The sequence below is a fragment of the Phacochoerus africanus genome, chromosome 1 (assembly GCF_016906955.1).
Source record: "Phacochoerus africanus isolate WHEZ1 chromosome 1, ROS_Pafr_v1, whole genome shotgun sequence".
NCBI lineage: Eukaryota > Metazoa > Chordata > Mammalia > Artiodactyla > Suidae > Phacochoerus > Phacochoerus africanus.
The window spans coordinates 114,442,929-114,464,896 of record NC_062544.1 but is presented as its reverse complement, the minus strand read 5'-3'; positions in this window follow the sequence as shown (position 1 = coordinate 114,464,896).

Genomic DNA, 21,968 nt, shown 5'->3' with positions numbered 1-21,968 from the left:
GAAAGAAATCAAAGATGAGGAGTTCCCATCATGGCTCAGTGGTTAGCAAACCTGACTAACATCCATGAGGACATGGGTTCAATCCCTGGTGTTGCTCAGTGGGTTAAGGATCCTGTGTTGCTGTGGCTGTGGTATAGGCCGGTGGCTACAGCTCCAATTGGACCTTTAGCCTGGGAGCCTCCATACGCCATGGGTGCGGCCCTAAAAAGACAGAAAAACAAAATAAATAAATAAATAAATAAAAGATGACACAAACAGATGAAAAGACATACGATGCTCTTGGATTGGAAGAAACAATATTATCAAAATGACTATACTACCCAAGGCAATCCACAGATTCAATGTAATCCCGGTCAAATTACCAAGGACATTTTTCACAGAACTTGAACAAAATACCTTAAAGTTTGTTTGGAAGCACAAAAGACCCAGAATAGCCAAAGCCATCCTGAGAAAGAAAAATGGAGCTGGAGGAATCAGGGTCCCTGACTTAAGACTATACTACAAAGCTACAGTCATCAAATCTGTATGATACTGGCACAAAGACAGAAATATAGATCAGTGTATCAGGATAGAAAGCCCAGAATTAAACCTACGCACCTACAGTCTACTAATCTAGGACAAAAGAGGCAAGAATATACAGATACAGTGGACAGAAGACAGTCCCTTCAATAAGTGGTGCTGGGAATATTGGACAGCTACACGTAAAAGAATGAAATTAGAACACTCCCTAACACCATATACAAAAATAAACTCAAAATGAATTAAAGGGCTAAATATAAGACTAGTTACTGGAGTTCCCATCATGGCACAGCAGAAACAAATCTGACTAGGAACCATGAGGTTGTGGGTTTGATCCCTGACCTTGCTCAGTGGGTTAAGGATCCGGCGTTGCCATGAGCTGTGGTGTAGGTCACAGATGCGGCTTGGATCTGGCATGGCTGTGGCTCTGGTGTAGGCCGGCAGCAACAGCTCTGATTCGACCCCTAGCCTTGGAACCTCCATATGCCACAGATGCTGCCCTAAAGAGACAAAAGACAAAAGACAAAAAAAAAAAAAAAAAAAGACTGGTTACTATAAAACTCTTAGAGGAAAACATAGGCCAAACACTCTTCAACATAAACCACAGCAATATCTTCTCAGTTCCACCTCCTAGAGTAATGACAATAAAAACAAAAATCAAGAAATGGGACCTAACTAAACTTAGAAGTTGCTGCACAGCAAAGGAAACCCTCAACAAAACAAAAAGACAACCCACAGAATGGGAGAAAATCTTTGCAAATGAAGCAACTGACAAGGGATTAACCTCCAAAATTCATAAACACCTCCTGCAGCTCAATACCAAAAAAACAAACAACCCCATCAAAAAATGGGCAGAAGATCTAAATAGAAAATCCTCCAAAGAAGACATACAGATGGTCAAAAAACACATGAAAACATGTTCAACATCACTAATTATTAGACAAATGCAAATCAAAACTACTATGAGGAGTTCCCGTCGTGGCACAGTGGTTAACGAATCCAACTAGGAACCATGAGGTTGCGGGTTTGGTCCCTGCCCTTGCTCAGTGGGTTAAGGGTCCAGTGTTGCTGTGAGCTGTGGTGTAGGCCGGTGGCTACAGCTCCGATTCGACCCCTAGCCTGGGAACCTCCATATGCCGCGGGAGAGGCCCAAGAAATAGCAAAAAGACAAAAAAAAAAAAAAAACCTACTATGAGATACCACTTTATACCAGCCAGTATGGCCATCATCAAAAAAATCTACAAACAACAGGGAGTTCCTGTCGTGGCGCAGTGGTTAACGAATCTGACTAGGAACCATGAGGTTGCAGGTTCGATCCCTGCCCTTGCTCAGTGGGTTAACGATCCGGTGTTGCTGTGAGCTGTGGTGTAGGTCGCAGATGTGGCTCGGATCCTGTGTTGCTGTGGCTCTGGCGTAGGCTGGCAGCTACAGCTCCGATTTGACCCCTAGCCTGGGAACCTCCACATGCCACTGGAGCAGCCCAAGAAATGGCAAAAAGACAAAAAACAAATCTACAAACAACAAATGCTGGAGAGGGTGTAGAGAAAAGGGAACGCTATTACATTGTTGGTGGGAATGCAAATTGGTAAAACCACTATGGAAAACAGTATGGAGGTTCCTCAAAAAACTAAATAGAGAATTACCATTTGACCCAGCAGTCCTACTCCTGGGCATCTATCCAGAGAAAACTTGAAAAGATATATGTACCCCGTGTTCATTGCAGCACTATATACAATAGCCAAGACATGGAAGCAACCTAAATGTCCATTGACAGAGAAGTGGATAAAGAAGAGATGGTACATGTATACAATGGAATATTACTCAGCCATAAAAAGGAACGAAATAATGGTATTTGTAGCAGTATAGATAGACCCAGAAATTATCATGCTAAGTGAAATCAGTGAGACACAAATGTCATATGCTATCACCTATATGTGGGATCTAAAAAAAGGATACAATGAATTTCTTTGCAGAGCAGATACTGACTCACAGACTTTGAAAGACTTAGGGTTACCGAACGAGACAGGGTTGTGGGGAGTGATGGGCTGGGGGTTTGGGATGGAAATGTAAAATCAGGTTGTGAGGATGGTTGTACAACTATAAATGTAATAAAATTCATTGAGTTAAAAAAAAAAAGATAGATGCACACCAAATTTCACCACAGCACTGTTTACAATACCAAGACATGGAAGCAACCTAAAAGTACATCAATAGAGGAATGGGTAGATAACAATGGAATATTACTCAGCCATAAAAAAGAATGAAATAAAGCCATTTGCAGCAACATGGATGCAACTAGAGATTATCATTCAAAGTAAGTCACAAGACAAATATCATATGATAACACTAATATGTAAAATCTAATAGAAATGATTCAGAAGAATATATTTACAGGAGTTCCCATCACGGTGCAGTGGAAACAAATCCGACTAGGAACCACGAGGTTGTGGGTTTGATCCCTGGCCTCGCTCAGTGGGTTAAGGATCTAGCATTGCTGTGAGCTGTGGTGAAGGCTGGAGGCGTGGCTTGGGTCCTGTGTTGCTGTAGCTGTGGCCTGGACCAGCAGCTGTAGCTCCAATTCGACCCCCTAGCATGGGAACCTCTATATGCTGTGGGTATAGTCCTAAAAAGCAAAAAACAAAAAAAAAAAGATAATATATTTACAAAACAGACACAGACACAAAGCTTTCAAAACTAAACTTACAGTTACCAATGGGGAAACATTTGGAGGGTGGGATAAATTAGTAGGTTAATATACATACAAACTATAGTATATAAAAATATATATAAAACAGTAACAAGGACCAGTAAGGCACAGGGAAATATTCTCAATACTCTGTAATAACCTTTATGGGAAAATTATCTGAAAAAGAATGGCTATGTCTATGTATAGAATTGAATCACTTCGTTGCACAACTGAAATGATAACAATATTGTAAATCAACTACACTTCAAGAAAACTTTTGGAGTTCCCATTGTGGCTCAGCAGGTTAAGTACCCCGATGTCTCTGTGAGGATTCAGGTTTGATCCCTGGACTGGTTCAGCCAGTTAAGGATCCAGCATGGCCGTAAGCTGTGGCATAGGTCACAGATGCGGCTCAGATCTGGTGTTGCCGTGGCTGTGGCATGGGCCACAGCTGCAGTTCTGATTCAACAGCTGGTCTGGGAACTTCCATATACAGCAAGCAAAACTGTAAAAAGAAAAAAATTAAAAAGAGAGAAAAGATACATGCACCCCAATGTTCACTGCAGCACTATTTACAATAGCCACAACATGGAAGCAACCTAAATGTCCACCCACAGAGAAATGGGTTGTGGTACATGTATATAATGGAATATTACTCAGCCATAAAAAATAGATAATGCCATTGCTAGCAACAGGGTTGGACCTAGAAATGATCACAGTAAGTGAAGTCAGAGAAAGACAAATATATGATATCACTCATATGTGGAATCTAATAAGAAATTATACAAGAGAACATATTCGTACCAGAGAAACAGACTCAAAGTTTTTGAAACCAAACTTATGGTTACCAAAGGGAAAATGTTGGAGGGAGGAATAAATTAAAAGGGCAGGATGAACATATACACACTATTATATATAAAATAGATAAGTATGAAATATCTACTATATAGCACAGGGAAATTTACTCAATACTCTGTATTAACTTTTATGGGAAAAGAATCTGAAAAAGAATGGATATGTGTGTTTATGTATAAATGATTCACATTGCTGCATGCCTGAAACTAACACAACATGGTAAGTCAAGTCTACTCCAATTAAATTGTCAAAAATAAAGAAAAAACCAAAAAAAAAAAAAAAAGGGAGTTCCCGTCGTGGCACAGTGGTTAACGAATCCGACTAGGAACCATGAGGTTGCGGGTTCGATCCCTGCCCTTGCTCAGTGCGTTAACGATCCGGCGTTGCCGTGAGCTGTGGTGTAGGTTGCAGACGCGGCTCGGATCCTGCGTTGCTGTGGCTCTGGCGTAGGCTGGCGGCTACAGCTCCGATTCAACCCCTAGCCTGGGAACCTCCATATGCCTTGGGAGCGGCCCAAAGAAATAGCAAAAAAAAAAAAGAAAAAGAAAAAAAAACCAACTTAATCAAAAAATGGGCAGTAGATATAAACAGACATTTCTCCAAAGAAGATGTACAGATGGCCAATAAGCCCATGAAAAGATGCTCAAAATCGCTAGTTATAAGAGAAATCCAAAACAAAACTGCAATGAGTTGTCCCCTCACACCAGTCAGAATGGCCATCACACCTAAGTCAGCCAAAAATAACTTCTGGAGAGAGTGTAGAGAAAAGGGAGCCCTCCTACACTTTTCGGGGAATATAAACTGCCATAACTACTTTGGAGAACAGTATGAAGTTTCCTCAAAAAACTAAATATAAAAGTTTACATGTGGCTCAATGGGTTAAGTATCCAGCATTGTCACTGCAGTGGCTTGGGTTGCTGCTGTGGTGTAGGTTCGACCCCTGGCCCAGGAAATTCTGCATGCCATGGGTGTGGCCAAAAAAATATTTAAAAAAAGAACAGAAAAAGAAAAACTAGTAGTTCCTGTTGTGCTGTAGTGGGTTAAGGACCTGGTGTTATATCCACAGTGGCACGGGTTCGATCCCCAGCCTGGCTCACTAAGTTAAGGATCTGGTGTTGTCACTGCTGTGCGTGAGTTTGATCCCTTGCCCAGGAACTTTCACCTTCCATGGGCACATCCAAAAAAAAAAAAATGTTATCAAGGACCTACTGGATAGCACAGAGAAATCTACTCAATAGTCTGTAATAACCTATATAGGAATAGTCTGGAAAAAATGGATATGTTTATGTGTATAACTGCATCACTTTGTTGTACAGCAGAAATTATCATGTTGTAAATCAACTATACTTTAAGAAAACCTTAAAAATAAAAAAGAAAGAAGGAGTTCCTGTAGTGGCTCAGCAGAAACAAATCTGACTAGGAACCATAAGGTTGCAGGTTCAATCCCTGGCCATATTCAGTGGGTTAAAGATCTGGCATTGCCATGAGCTGTGGTGTAGGTCTCAGACGTGGCTTGAATCTGGCGTTGCTATGGCTGTGGCTTGGGCTGGCAGCTACAGCTCTAATTGGACCCCTAGCCTGGGAACTTCCATATGCCACAGGTAAGGCCCTAAAAAGCAAAAACAAAACCAAACCAGAACAACAACAACAAAAGAATGCAAAAAAATTAAAAAGTAAAAAAGAAAGAAAAGATACATGCACCCCAATGTTCTTTGCAGTACTATTTAAAATAGCCAAGATATGGAAGCAGTCTAAATATCCATCATCAGAGGAATGGATAAAGAAGATGTGGTGTATATATACAATTTATTATTACTCAGCCATAAAAAAGAAAGAAAAAATGCCATTTGCAACAACATGGATAGACCTAGAGATTATCACATGGAGTGAAATAAGTCAAAGACAAATATAATATGAGATCACTTATATGTGAATCTTATTTACAAAACAGAAACAAACTCAGACTTTGAAAACAAACTTACAGGTACCAAAGTGAAAAGGTGGGGGAAGAAGGGATGGATTGGGAGTTTAGGACTTGCGTATATACACTATTGTATATAGAATGGATGATCAATAGGGATCTGCTGCTGGAGTTCTCATTGTGGCTTAGCAGGTTAAGAACCCAACATAGCACCTGAGAGGATGTGGATTCAATCCCTAGCCTCACTCATGGGTTAAGGATCTGGCATTGCCACAAGCTGCAGCACAGGTCATAGATATGGTGACCAGTGTTGCTGTGGCTATGGCATAGGCTGGCAGCTGCAGCTTTGATTCGATCCCTAGCCTGGGAACTTCCATATGCTGCAGCTGTGGCCATGAAATAAAACAAGATAAAATAACAAAAAACAAAACCAGGGACCTGCTGTATAGCAGAGGAAACTCTACTCAAATATCCTGTGATTATCTATACAGGACATATGTCTGGTTTTCCATGGAATGGTATGTATATACGTATAACCAAATGACTTTGCTGTACAGCAGAAATTAACACATTTTAAAATCAACTATACCTCAATTTAAAATTTTAAAAATGAAAACAGAAAGAACTTAATTCTACAACACCTCCTTGAGAGGGTCCATCCACTGAAGTCCCTAGCTGTGCACTCCCTTCTTACATTTTGGGGCTATCAGGGATACTTGGAAAGCCCCAGAAGAGATAACTACCATTTGGCCAGGGTCCACTGTTCCCCTGTCTCATCATAACATCTTAACCTAAAAATGGGACAACTGCAAGCACCCTTAAGGACGCCCTGTTAGGACACATATTAGTTAACTGGGGTATATTTAGACAGAATGACTTAAAAAAAATAATTTTCTTTTGTAATACTGCACGGCCCCAATACAATCTAAGGGACCAAGAGATCTGGCCAGAAAACAGGTCAATGAATTATAACACCATTTGCAGCTGGAACTATTTTGTAAAAGGGAAGGTAAATAGGGGAAGTCCCATACATCCAAATGTTCATGACCCTATTCCAAGATCCAGATCTAATAAACTCCTGGCTCACACCCTTCAAAGTGCCTTCTTCTCCCACAGGAGCCTGACATTTTAGATGATACCCTAGAAGTCCACCTCCTTGAGGTCCACAACCAACAAATCCTAGCCACCCCACCACACAATTCTGAGGGGGGACAGTCTTCCAGACCATCAACCCCTAGTTCCCTTCCTGGCTGCTAGAAATCCTGCCACCTTATCCGTCCACCTTGTCCTGTATCCTCCATCACTGGAGGTGAGTCCTGCCAATACTACATGAACGGGGGTCTCTACCAACCTCCCAATACCAAACTCTGTCCTTAAGGGAAGTGCTAGATGGTGACGCAGGAACAATCAGAGTCCTTTTCCTAGGGCTGACCTAGGTACTTGCAAAGAGAAATCTGGTTTTTCTGAGGACCCCAGTTGGTTTGTAGAGGAGTTCACCAAGCTGACAATGTCCTATAAACTTCCTTGGAGGGACTTAGAGGTCCTACTTTCTACTTTCTCACTTTTGAAGAGAAAAGCAAGAGCCTTGGTGCAGCCTGGGCATGTGACAATGAACTGGCAACCCAAAATTGAGGACATATAATATGCCTTATGGGAGGGGATGCAATCTTCAACCAAACCCCACTGGGACTACCAATAGGGAGTCACAGGGCTCCAACACGGGAACCACATGATAACTTGCCTCACAGAAGGCAAGAAAAGGTTGTTAAGCCTGTTAATTATGATGAAGCCACAGAGCTCCCATTGTGGCTCAGCAGTAATGAATTCGACTATTATCTATGAGGACATGGACAAGGATGTCCGCTCTCGCCACTACTCTTCAACATAGTTTTGGAAGTCCTAGCCACAGCAATCAGAGAAGTAAAAGAGAAAAAAGGAATCCAAATTGGAAAGGAAGAAGTAAAACTATCACTATTTGCAGATGACAAGATACTATACCTAGAGAACCCTAAAGACTTGACCAGAAAACTGTTAGAGCTCATCCATGAATTTGGCAAAGTCGCAGAATACAAAAATAATACACAGAAATCGACAGCATTTCTATATACTAACAATGAAAGATAAGAAAGAGAAATTAGAGAAGCATTCCCATTTACCATAGCATCCAAAAGAATAAAATACCTAGGAGTAAACCTACCTAAAGAGACAAAAGACCTGTACTCTGAAAACTATAAGACACTGATGAGAGAAATCAAAGATGACACAAATAGATGGAAAGACATACCATGCTCTTGGATTGGAAGGATCAACATTATCAAAATGACTATACTACCCAAGGCAATCTACAGATTCAATGCAATCCCTATCAAATTACCAAGGACATTTTTCACAGAACTTGAACAAAATATTTTAAAATATGTTTGGAAGCACAAAAGACCCCAAATAGCCAAAGATATCCTGAAAAAGAAAAATGGAGCTGGAGGAATCAGGGTCCCTGACTTCAGACTTTACTACAAAGCAACAATCATCAAAACCATATGGTAGTGGCACAAAGAAATATAGATCAGTGGAGTACCCATTGTGGCATAGTGGTTAACGAATCTGACTAGGAACCATGATGTTGTGGGTTCGATCCCTGGCCTTGCTCAGTGGGTTAAGGATCTGGTGTTGCCATGGGCTGTGGTGTAGGCCACAGATGTGGCTCAGATCCTGCATTGCCGTGGCTCTGGTGAAGGCCGGCGGCTGCAGCTCCAATTCGACCCCTAGCCTGGGAACCTCCATATGCCACGGGAGTGGCCCAAGAAATGGCAAAAAGACAAAAAAAAAAAAAAAAGAAAAGAAAAGAAAAAGAAAAAGAAATATAGATCAGTGGAATAGGATAGAAAGCCCAGAATTAAACCCATGCACCTATAGCCAACTAATCTATGGCAAAGGAGGCAAGAATATGCAATGGAGAAAGGATAGCTTGTTCAATAAGTGGTGCTGGGAAAACTGGACAGCCACATGGAAAAGAATGAAATTAGAACACTCCCTAACACCATACACAAAAATAAACTCAAAATGAATTAAAGACCTAAATATAAGACCAGACACTATAAAACTCTTAGAGGAAAACATAGGCCAAACACTCTCTGACATAAATGACAGCAACATCTTCTCAGATCCACCTCTTAGAGTAATGACAGTAAAAACAATAATAAACAAATGGAACCTAATCAAACTTAAAAGTTTCTGCACAGCAAAGGAAACCCTCAACAAAATGAAAAGACAACCCACAGAATGGGAGAAAATCTTTGCAAATGAATCGACTGACAAGGGATTAATCTCCAAAATTTATAAACACCTCCTACTGCTCAATACCAAAAAAACAAACAACCCCATCAAAAAATGGGCAGAAGCTCTAAACAGACAGTTCTCCAAAGAAGACATACATATGGCTGAGACACACATGAAAAGATGTTCAACATCACTCATTATTAGAGAAATGCAAATCAAAACCACTATGAGGTACCATAGAATGGCCACCATCAAGACGTCTATAAACAATAAGTGCTGGAGAGGGTGTGGAGGAAAAGGAACCCTATTACACTGTTGGTGGGATTGTAAATTGGTGCAACCACTGTGGAAACAGTATGGAAATTCCTCAGAAAACTAAAAATAGAACTCCTATTTGATCCAGCAATCCCACTCCTGGGCATCTATCCAGAGAAAACCATGACTCAAAAAGACACATGTACTTCGATGTTCATTGCAGCACTATTTTCAATAGCCAAGACATGGAAACAACCTAAATGTCCATCGACAGAGGACTGGATCAAGAAGAGGTGGTACATATACACAATGGAATATTACTCAGCCATTAAAAGGAACGAAATACCGGCATTTTTAGCAACATGGATGGACCTAGAAATTATCATGCTAAGTGAAGTCAGCCATACAATGAGACACCGACATCAAATGCTTTCACTGACATGTGGAATCTGAAAAAAGACAGACTGAACTTCTTTGCAGAACAGATGCTGACTCACACACATTGAAAAACTTTTTGTCTCTGGAGGAGACAGTTTGGGGGATGGGAGGATATGCTTGGGTTGTGGGATGGAAATCCTGTGAAATTGGATTGTGATGATCATTATACAACTACAGATGTGATAAATTCATTGAATAAAAAAAATGGTTGTTAAGCCTGTTAATTATGATGAAGTCACAGAGCTCCCATTGTGGCTCAGCAGTACTGAATCTGACCAGTATCTATGAGGACATGGGTTTGATCCCTGGCCTCACTCAGTGGGTTAAGAATCTGGTGTTGCCATGAGCTGTGGTGTAGGTCGCAGATGCGTCTTGGAACTGGCATTGCTGTGGCTGTGGTGTAGTCCAGCAGCTACAGCTCCAATTCAACCCCTAGTCTGGGAATTTCTATATGCCATGAGTGAGACCCTAAAGAGACAAAAAAGAAAAAAAATTGTGATGAAGTCAGAGAAGTAACAAAGGGAAACAATGAGAATCCAGCCCTCTTTCAGGGCTGCTTGGTAATGGCTTTTAGAAAATATACCAGTATTAACTCAATACCCACAAAGGGCAAGTCCTAGTAAATACCTTTTTTTTTTTTTTTTTGGCTATTTTATGGAGGGTCCCAGGCTAGGGGTCTAATCGGAGCTGTATCTGCCAGCCTATGCCACAGCCACAGCAACGCGGGATCCAAGCTGTGCCTGCCACCTACACCACAGCTCATGGCAACGCCGGATCCTTAATCCACTGAGCAAGGCCAGGGATCAAACCCACATCCTCATGGATCCTAGTCAGGTTCATTAACTGCTAAGCCACGAAGGGAACTCCAGTAAGTACCCATTTTATCACTTAATCTGCCCCAGACATTAGAAGAAGTTACAGAAGGCAATTATGGGCTCCCAAAGCCCCATGGATCAGCTCATGGACTTGGCCTTTGGAGGGTTTAACAACAGAGATAGGGCTGAGGAAGCAAAAAGTCTTCAGGGACAAAAAAAAAAAAAGGCGCAATTATTGGCAGCAGCCTGAGTCCCAGCACCACCTCAAGGTTACCCCACCCTTGTGAAAGCCCACGGTGGGGGCAGGATCTAGAAAATATGTTATCTTGCCTCAACGAGAATGGACCTGTTTTAAATGCAACCAGGAGGGCCACAGGATGGATGAAACTTCCCACATGGGAAAAGTCCACTGAGACTCTGCCTGACAAGCAAATAAGAGTGCCACTGGAAGCAGGACTGTCCACAGTCCTGAATAGGACTTGGGGCTCCCAAACCAAGAGTGGCCCAGAGGACCATAGACTGGTAGGGCCTGGGACACTCCATGGCTCCCAAAGGACACTTGGTCATTTCCCTGAAGGAGCTTTGGGTAACCCCGGAGGTGGCAGGTAGGAAAATTATTTTTTTATTAGATCCCCTATACTGCTAATTTCCCAGACCTTGTTCTCCCAGTCCTGTATATAACAGACTGATGGATGGCCCAAAGCCAAGAGGTTTACAAACGCCCACGCTTGCCAACTTCAACTGCTTACCAGGAAGTTTCACCTTTGCACACCAGTTCCATGCCTTAGTGCCCTCAGTGTCCCCTTGTTGGGAAGGAATTTACTCACTAAATTTCAGACAATAGTTCAATTTGGAGGCCCCCCCACCAAGAGAAGGCACCCACCAGGAGAAACGACTGCCCTTGGGCCATGGGAACCTGCCCGAGTCACAAATCAGAGGAGTTCTCCTTCCACCCCATCTTGTTTCTCAAGTAAACCCCTCTGTCTGGGACACAGGTTCCTAGCAGAGCAACTGATGTGCCCCCAGTTCAGATTTCACTGAAACCCAATGCTGATTACCTGTGGAGAAAATAGTATCACTTGAGGCCCAAGGCCCCAAGAGGTAGCCAGCCTTTAACAACCTCTTTCTTAAAATATGGGCTGTTACAACCCTGCCAATCTCCAGGTAATACCCCCATTCTGCTCATAAAACAGCAAACTGGAGAATAGAAATTTTTCAGGACCTGAGGAAAGCCAATGAGGCAGTGGTCCTCCTGAGCCATATACCATACTGACCCAAATTCTGGAAAATGCAAACTGGTTCACGGTGCTAGACCTAAAGGATGCCTTCTTTTGCATTCTCCTGCACCCAGACTTCCAATAGCTCTTTGCCTCTGAGTGGACAGATCCACACACTTGTAAAACTTCCCAGCTAACCTGGATGGTGCTCCCTCAAGGCTTCAGGGATGGCCCCCACTCATCTGGAAAAGCATTAGCAAAGGAATTAAGAGAATTATAGTTGGTTGGTGGGTCTCTCCTACAGTGTCTGGATGAGCTCCTAACTTCCAGTCCCACTAGGGAAGCCTCAGAATAAAAACACCATTCAGGTCTTTAACTTCCTAGGGCTCCTCACACACCCCAGATTTCCACCCAAATAGGTTAAGTACCTGGGATATGCGCTAACTTCTGGGATGAGGACTCAAGCCCAGGACTGAAAGGAAGCCACTGTAACCCTCCAACTCCCCCGCTCCAGACTAAGGAGGCAACTGAAGGCCTTTCTATGATAGCAGGATTTTGTACACTCTGGATACCTGGAATCAGGCTCATAGCAAAGCCTCTCTTGAGGTCCTAAAAGGAGGCCCACAACTGGGATGAAAACTGCCAAGAGGCACTCCAAATTCTAGGACAAAAATTAGGAACCGCTCTTGTGTTAAGTCTCCCAAACTTAGGAAAACCCTCTACTCTATAGAATTGAGAGACAAGGGGTAGCCCTGGGTGTCCTCACCCTGAACACATCAACCCTTAGTGACCCCAGTGGTGAGGGCTGCAGGGCTGCACAAGTGTCCACCATGGGGCAATAATGAGTCTGGCTCCCAGGCCAGGAAAGGGATCTCCTTGCTCTTTCCTCTTCCTCCTCCTCCTCTTGCTCTGCCCTGTCTCTATAGTTCTATAGTCTTATAGAACGCAGGCCTGAGTTCTCCTCTCAGCTCCCAAAGGTGGCACTGTCTTTTCTGATAGAATCACTGTGAGGACTCAGTAGGTGGTGGACAGATGTATTCCGGGCAAGGAAATACCCAGACCAGTGGGTACAGCCCCAAGAGAGCCTGACCAACTCCAGGGGTTAATGGACAGGAAACATCATTTTTTATACTCATGTGTTTGCTCATTTTTTACTTATTCATTTGTTCAGAAATATTTCTCAAGCCCCACCCAGTGCCAAGGTAGGGTGGTGGGTCAGCAGAGCAGCCTGGGGGGTTCTGACAATTTGGGGTGTCAGCCTTTAGCTGGGCAGAGGGATCCCAGGGCTGTCCTCTGCCCAGAGGGTTTGTTCTGGCCTCTGCCGGGTACCCAAGACCTCTCTGGGCAGAAAATGCTCTGGACATGTTTCTGAGAGCCCTGCCTTCAAACCCTACTTGAGCCATTTCCTGGAGGTTCAGCCTTGGGCTGGTGCCCTCACCTCTCTAGGCATTGCCTTTCTCTGGAAAAAGAGGACAAGGCAATGCCTGGTCCCCATGGGACAGGGGACAAGACAGAGGCCATGCAGGCAGCACCTGGGACATAGCAAGTGCTGCGTGACACAGCACCAGGTGGATTTCCCCTCCTACCCTGCATAGGAAGGAGGCTGAGGGCACGGTCAGGACCTGGGCTGGCTCCCTCTGACAAGGGAAGCCCAAAGCCCACTCCCCCGGGACTCTGTTTTCCCATCTGTGAATAGGCAAGGCAGAATCACAGGGGGCTGTCCATGACACAGAAATGTACTCCACGCCCCACTAAAGCTCAGCTGTCCCCAGAGGACATCTGGTTTTTCCATGAGGTAAGACAGCTAGATGTCCTGGCCAGCAGGCATGGGGTGGCTGGGGTTGGGGGAGGCATGGGCCCTTCCATGCCCTCTGATTGACCCTAGGTTATCTCCTCCAGACAGCTACTTCCGCCAACTCTGCCCTCTGGCTACTGCTTATCTCCCTGATAAATGGCCCCACTGTCCTGACAGCGGAAGACCTGTCTGTGTCCTTCAGAGCCCTCCCTGCTCTGGCAGGGCACGGCTGAATGAGGACTTGGGCCTCAGCACGTCAGCATGGCAGCCAATGATCCCAGGCCACTGACCCAAGAGTCTTAGGTGGGACTCAGGTGGGATGGGGATTCTGGTCCCAGGGAGGCTGGCTGTCTCACTGCCAGTTGTCTTTCTAGTTAAGGCTCTTGGGACTCTTGTCTAAAATGGGAGAAAGGCTGTGCCTTGGGGAGTTTGAGAGGATGACAAGGCCCTGTTCTCATAGGATGCTCACCATTTTCTCCCAGAGCCCCCCAGCTCCTGCATATTCCCCACCTGACTTGAACAAACACAGCAAAACATCCTAACCACCACCTGGTAGCAGAGAGGGGCTGCTTTGAGTCATGACCTGAACTTGACCCTAAAGTGATCCTTGGCGGAAGCTGGGTGGGGGCTGGATCCCATGTACAGGCCATGGAGTGGGTCCAGTGGAAGGGATGGGAGAAAGCAGGGAAGGCAGTAAGCCTATCTCTGTGGGGTCCTTTGGTCCATTCCAGCTCTAACAGCTGATTGAACACTGGCCCCAGGGAGCAGGGGTGATTGGCCCAGGCCACCAGCAGAATGACTAGAGTCTAAAGGGCTCTATGGATTTGGTCGGTCTGTGGCTCTATGCAGACAGAGCTGGGCTCAGAGATCTCACATCCCTCAGAAGGAAAAAAAAAAATCTTCCCTTCCCTTTGGTCCAGGGCTGAGGGTCAGGTCCATTGATCCTGCTTTTCCTCCTGGCTTCAGCCTGATGCCAGTGTGGGCAAAGGCAGACCGTCTGTCCACTGCCAGATCCTCAGTGCTCAGCCAAGCCCTGGCACATAGTTGCCACTGAAGAAATGTCTGTTGATGAGTGAATCTTGGCTCCACATGAATCTTTGATATCCTAGGTTCTTGCATCCAAATATAATGTTTCATTGAAAAAAAAAATTCTGCACTCATTTGGTGCTGAGGTGGCTCCTAACACATGGCCAGTGATATTGCTGTTACTGTTAACTTCAGGGCTGCCCCAAACCAGCCACTGCCTGGAGACTTTTGGGTGGGCTCAGGTGGTTGCATTTTAGGGGCCAATGTAACCATTTTTGCAACATCCTCAGTATGTGAGTATGAGCATGAATTTAAATCTTACTAGCTGATGTTTGTGCCTGAACTTAAATGTCTATTAATGGAAACACTGTGGTTTTTACATTATTGGTACAATCACTATGGTAAGTAGTATGGAGGTAACTCAGAAAACTAAACATATAACTACCATATGACCCAGCAATCCTACTCTTGGGATCCAGACAAAACTTTCCTTGAAAAAGACACATGCACCTTTATGTTCATTGCAGCACTATTCACAACAGCAAAGGCATGGAAACAACTGGAAACCATGTAAATGTCCATTGACAGATGAATGGATTAAGAAGATGTGGTATAGATACACAACGGAAGGCTACTCAGCCATAAAAAAAAAAAAAAACAAAATGATGCCATTTGCAGCAACATGGATGGAACCAGAGACTCTCATACTAAGTAAAGTAAGTCAGAAAGAGAAAGACAAATACCATATGATATCACTTATATCTGGAATCTAATATACAGCACACACACACACAAAAAAACCTTTTCACAGAAAAGAAACGCATGGACTTGGAAAACAGACTTGTGGTTGCCAAGGCGGAGGGAGTGGGGTGGACTGCGAATCTGAGGTTAATAGATGCAAACTATTGCCTTTGGAACGGATGAGCAACGAGATGCTGGTGTACAGCATCGGGAACTATATCTAGTCACTTATAATGGAGCATGATGGAGGATAATGTGAGAAAAAGAATGTATGTATGTATGTGTGACTGGGTAACTTTGCTGTAGAGTAGAAAATTGACAGAACACTGTAAACCAGCTATAATGGAAAAAATAAAAATAATTTTAAAAAAGAAACACTATTTTTTACATTAATTCACTCATCATTCAACATATATTGACTAAGCTCATGCTCTCAGCTCATCTGGGATAAGATGATGGGATCCAGTAGTGGCCAAGACAAACCTGGCCTGCTGTGTGTATTGGGGACAGACATCAGTGGAATAGCACACAATTAAAGACTAGATTAAGGTTCTGTGAGTGCTGAGGAGCAGTGTAGGGGTCTATGGGGACAGGTACCAGGGGCCTGTCATGATCTAGAGGCTGGGAAAGCTGCCCAGGGAGCAGGCCAGGAAGCTGACTCTCAAGAGTAAGTAGGCGTTAGCAAGTAAAAAGGAAGAGGACATTTTCCAGACAGGGAGAACAACCTGGGCAAAAGCCAGTTGGCCAAAAAGACCATTAAACCCTGATTATCTATTGCGGTTGAGTGGAGAAGGGAGCTGAGTTCCAGGGAGGAGCTGGACCAGAGTATACATGGCCTCTAGGGGACCAGGAATGTGGAGCCATGGCAGGTTAAGCAGAAGGAGCAGGGAGCCAGAAGTGACTTTGAGATGTCCCTCTCTAGCTGCTGAGTAGAAATAGGTTACATAGGATTTCACTCCCCAAAGTCTGGAGTTGATCTTGATGAGATGGCCAGGGATGCAGATTTTTTATTGCTCTCTGTCATCTCCTCCATGCCTGTCCAGATCATAGGCTCTCAGAGGCAGGGCCAGGTCTGTGTCTAACTCATTTCTGAGGGCCCAGCAGCCATCACAGGGCCAGACATACAGCAAGAGTTCAACAGAAGCCTGCCAAGCAAGGGCACACACTGACCTGGGCTCCACCCATCTCTGCCCAGGGAACTGTCCACCAGGCCCTACTTCTACCCACTGACTCGTGTCCTCAGCCGAGCAGGGCTGGGCCCTGCAGGACATGCTGGACAACAGGCTGGGCATCCAGGAAGCAGACTCTGTGCCTTTCCACATGCTCCCACGCTGGCTGCCAGCCGGGGAAGCTACAGCCCGGAAGCCCTCCCAGCCATCAGGCTCAGAATTGCAGGCACCACCTAGAGGGGCCATATCAGATCCAGTGCCAAGCAGCCTGCAGAAGCCCAGGGTTCCACCCTCGGAGTCCACCCTGGCCCCAGACTCACCTCAGGCAGCTAAGGTAAAGGCAAGAGGTCCAGGGCGGGCTAGAGATTAGGATGCAGAGAACCTTGGGCATAGGGGGAGGAGCACCTCCTACTCAGGGAGAACTGCCCACCAGCTACAACTGGGCCAATTCACCACAGGCAGCCAGCCAGGAAGCAGTGAGCTGTCGGTCTCAGGAGGTGTGCAAGCAAGACAGAAGCTGGAGAATTAAAAAAAAAACAGAAGCCGGAGAACTCCAAGGCTCTCTCCACCACCCTGCTGTAAGAATCCCCCACCAAGAATTCTCTCTGCACCAAGCCCCCAAAGCCACCACTTTCTGCTTGTGGGGGACAATCACTGCGGCTGTGTGGCCTCACTGTCCCTCCCTCCCCACCTTACCTGCCTCTTCTGTGACACAAGAGTGGGCAAACTTGGGAGGTGCTTTTCTTTCATTCTCTGCTGTTGGCACCACACAATAATTGCATTTATTCTCAACATCCATAATAATTTTCTCTTAAAACAAAAACATGAGAAGTCCCAAACCCATTGGCAAAAACATGGGAAGGCACCTTAATTTCAGCACAGAGGACTACCATCAGGCTGTCACATTTTCCTGAGGTAAACTGGATGTTTCTCCAAAGGTCTAAGGCTGTCTGGAAGGGCTCTGAGGGAGGCCAATGAGGGAGGCCCCTGCCTCTGCCTCCACACCCTTTTATACCTACCAGGAACCCTCAGAGTGGGGCCATGGGTCCTGCTCTGCTTCTGTTTCTACACACGTGCACTCACACACATACACAAACACACGCAATCCTCCTCCACTCCCCAGATCACAGGCCTCCTCTTCAGTTGTAAACACTCCTCATGAAATCCAGTCCCCCAGCATGGCTGACAAGGTCCCTGGATCTGAACAACCAGGGCCTCCACCCACTTCTTGATGCCCCTCTCTCACTCCGAGTTCCCAGCCTTTGCACTTGATGTTCTTTCCTCCCTGAACTCTTTGCCCCTCTCTTCCCCTGGCTAAGGGCAAAGGCATCCTCTGGGACTCAGCTTATACACCCCTTCCTCCAGGAAGCTCTCCCTGAGCTCATCAGGGGTTCCCATGGCCACTTGTACACCCCCTGACACATGCTTGCTTATTCTGACATGCACCTTCCTGGTTACATGTCTTTCACTTCCATCACTACCCAGTATCTCAGGGCCCAGTACAATGCCTGGCACAGAAAACTTGCCCAGCAAGAGTGTGATGGAAGAATGAAGGACCCCCAAAATGCCCTCAGAACTCTTAGCTGGCCTTGACTAGATGTTCTGGTTCCAAGCTCATCATCAAACCCCAGGAGGACACAGCCTTGCCCTGAGCCTGGTCACAGTTCCGGGATCTGGTGATCCCCGCACCCTAGGGTGGGAGGGTGTGTGTGCCCAGAATTCTTCCCTAACGTGGTCCTGTTATTTAGGGGTGGACTCGCCGAGAACTCTCCATGAGCAGGAAGCAGGAAGGAGAGCTGGGTCTCTGTTCTCCCACCCAGTCCCCAAATTGGAGGCCATGCAGCCTGTAATTTGGAAGGCTAATTTGGTCTGGGGTTGGAAGGGAGCTCTGTGTGTGCTGAATGATGCCATACTCTTCCAGGGGAGGAAGTGCCCTCTCCCTTTGCTCTCAGGCACAGGCCCTGCTGCTCCAGTGCACCCCCTGAGACCTGGGCTGAGACCCCTAGAGCATTCGGTGGCCAGCCCTCACCCGGAGGAGAGGGAGAGAGGGGGAAAACCCTGGGGTCTGGTCTCCTTGGCCCCTGACTTCCCAGACAGTGGTTACCTTGGGCCAGACATGACAAAGACCCAGTGAAGGGTCCCCAAGGACCAGGGTCCCAAGAGCCCCAGCTAAGTGTTCAGGAGAAACACTGTAGAAATGAGCACTGTGAGGACCTGGCCCAGAAACCCAGCAACTCCCCAGCAACCCCTCACTCCTTCTTCTCCCTGAACCCAGCCACGGAGTTACTTACCGTCCCTCCAATGTGATGGTCCATCATGCCATTTCCAGCCTTTGAACCCCTTTCACCTCCTCCCTCATGAAGCTCTCTGTGACTACCAGGGTGGATCAAGAGCCACTTCCAGGTTCCCGCAGCACTGTACTTCCCACTTCATGGCACTGGGTGGTCTGCCCCATAGGTGCCTAGTTGCCTCCCCACCAGAATATGAGCCTGAAGCTCACGCCATGGTGCAGTGGGTTAAGGATCTGACTGCAGTGTCTTGGGTTATTGGCAGAAGTATGGGTTTAATCCCCTCCGGCCTGGTGCAGAGAGTTAAAGGATCTGGATTTGCTGCAGCTGAAGTATAGGTCACAGCTGTGGCTCGGATTCATTCTCTGGCCCAGGAATTTCTATGTGCTGCAGGTGTGGCCATAAAATTAAAAAAAAAAAAGAATATGGGTTCAGTTAAGAGTGGGGCCTGGTGATTGGTGATGGTGACCTTGGTGGCCCGGAGCTCTGCCCAGGATCTGGCTCAGCAGAGTTGGTACAACAGGACAGGCTGAGAGGCTGTTCCACTCACAGCTGTGTGGCCTTAGGCCGGGAGTGCCACCTCTCTAGGCATCTGTTTGCTTGTCTATGGAATGGGCACACAGCAAAATTTCAGTATTTGATGAACACATGAATGAATAAGAAGCTGGTCTAGAGGGTCTGCAATCCCTGTGAATCAAACCCTCTAGAGTTTCTCTCCTCATTCAAGCCACAAGGCTCTCTGCCCAGGTATGTGCCAGCAGGGATGGCCACTGGCCTTGGGATGAGGTAGACAGAAGCTCTGGGAATGGTCAGGGCAGGCAGGAGCTACAGCGGAGCTGAGAAGCTGGGACCTTGATGGGGTGATGGGTGACAGAGCCTTGGAGGGAGGGCATAAAGACCTCAGGATGACAGGTGGAGTGTCCATCCCTGAACATTCCTGGTGTGCGAGAACCCCAGCCTGCCTGGGGGCAGCACGCCGTCCCCAACTTCCCCACACCCCAGCAGCTTCTCCTGAAACCTGCTCGGCTCTAACCGTCTGTCACCGGGGCTGGTGATTCACACGCTCCGTTCCTCTTTCCTCTTCCTGACTAATTATAGCTCCTGCGTGTTTTTCCCCCTGGAAAAAATGTCTTCTTAAAAAAATATATCCCCAAGCCAGCAGTGGTTAACTTGGTGAGCAGTGTGCAATTCAGATGTACTCTGAGGACGGGAGGGTTCCTGGTGTGGGGAGATGTCTTCTGTCCGAAAGAGGAAGGGACAGGCGTGGGACTCAGGGTGGCTATGGGACACTTCACGTAGCAGAAGCTCTGCCCACCCCCCACTCCACCTGTTATGACTCTGGGGACCCTGAGGAATTGCAGTCACAGTAACAGTAATGGGGACTCTATGGAGCACTGTGTGCTGGGCACAGTGCCAACTGTTCACTACGTGCATTGACATCTCTCCTCCGACACCTGCTGAAGTAGGCCCTGCTGGCCCCACTCTGGACAAGAGGATGTGAGCTCAGAACCCTCCTGGGGTCACACAACCATCTGTGGTGGGGTCAAATGTGAAGCCTGGGGCACCAGGAGTTGTGGCAGGTAGGGACCAGGGCCAGTGGCCTGAGAAGAGGGAGGCCCAGGGCCATTAGCCCCTCCAGGCACATGGCCCTCTGGCCTGTCTCTCCCTCCCCCAGCTTCTGGGAATCCAGCAGTTCCTCTGGAACTGGGCCAGAGTTGAGACCACAAGTGTTGTCTGAGCTCTTCGTGGGGCCCAGTGAGTACACGTCAGAGCAGATGTCTGAGCAGGCGCCCTGGCCAGGTGGGGAGGGGAGGCACTGCTGGGACCTGGTTCTAGAGCAACAGAGACAGAGAGGCCGAGATATGGGAGACCAGGTCAGGGAGCCAGACAGAGATAGAGAGAGGGGCAGAGATGGAAACAAACAGAGAGACAGGGTCAGGTCTGAGTCAGAACCCAAACGACCAAGATAACCCCAGAGAGAAGAGACAGAGACACAGGGCAGGGGACTGAGGCCCAGACTGAGCAGCAGGGACAGCTGCAAAGGGAGAGGACCCCAGACCTGGCATGGCCAAGGGGCTAGATCAGCCAGAGAACCAGAGGCCTGGGGACTAGGAAAGAGTTGGGAGGGAGGGAGTGTTGAAAAAATGGTGAGGAAAGAGATGGAGGCCCAAGACCGCATGAGGTCAGGCTCTGCTGGCAGGGAAGGGTGGCTGTGGACACTCCAGGCCTGGTGTAGGAGTTGGGAGCATGAGGCCTCCTCATTTCTGTCAATCCAGGAAGACTGCCTGGGAGGTGGCTCCAGAGGGGGTGAGCACATGGGCATTAGGAGAGCTGAGGTGCATGGATCAAATGAGCAGGGTGGAGGTGGGAGGGGGGCATCCCAAGAGGGCTCCCCTGGAACCACCTCTCTGAAGCTAGCCTGTGCTCCCCTCTCCACCAATGCCAAGGCCAAGACCCGCTCCAAGGGCTGAGGAAAATCCAGGCAGAGCTAGGCCTCTACTTTTCTCCTGGGGAGGAGTTTGTGTGGTCAGCCTGAGGCCAGAGGCCTCCTGCCTTGTCCAGCAGAGCCACCAGCCTCCCAGCAGGGAACAAGGAGGGAGGCAGGTTCAGTGCTTCCCCCTGAGTCCAGCATATGGGCAGCCTTCCCTGGTGTCAGGCTGGGACAACACCCCACACCCCATTCCCCACCAGCCATTAGGAAATACACCCCCTCTACAGCCCCCAAGGCTAGGGGTCTGTCCCACTGACTTCTCAGGCAGGGCCAGGAATCTCTCAACTTAGGACAGGACTGTGCTTCCTTCCCCTGACCTTCAAGGCAGGGCCTGTGCTCCCCTCAGACCCTCCAGGCTAAGGGAGGACCCCTTCCCCAGGCCCCTCATCCCACTTTGCCTTGGCAGCCCAAGAGGTGTCGACAGCCTTGCTAACCACAGGCAGGCTGGCCCTGGCTCCAGCCATCACCTCCCCCCA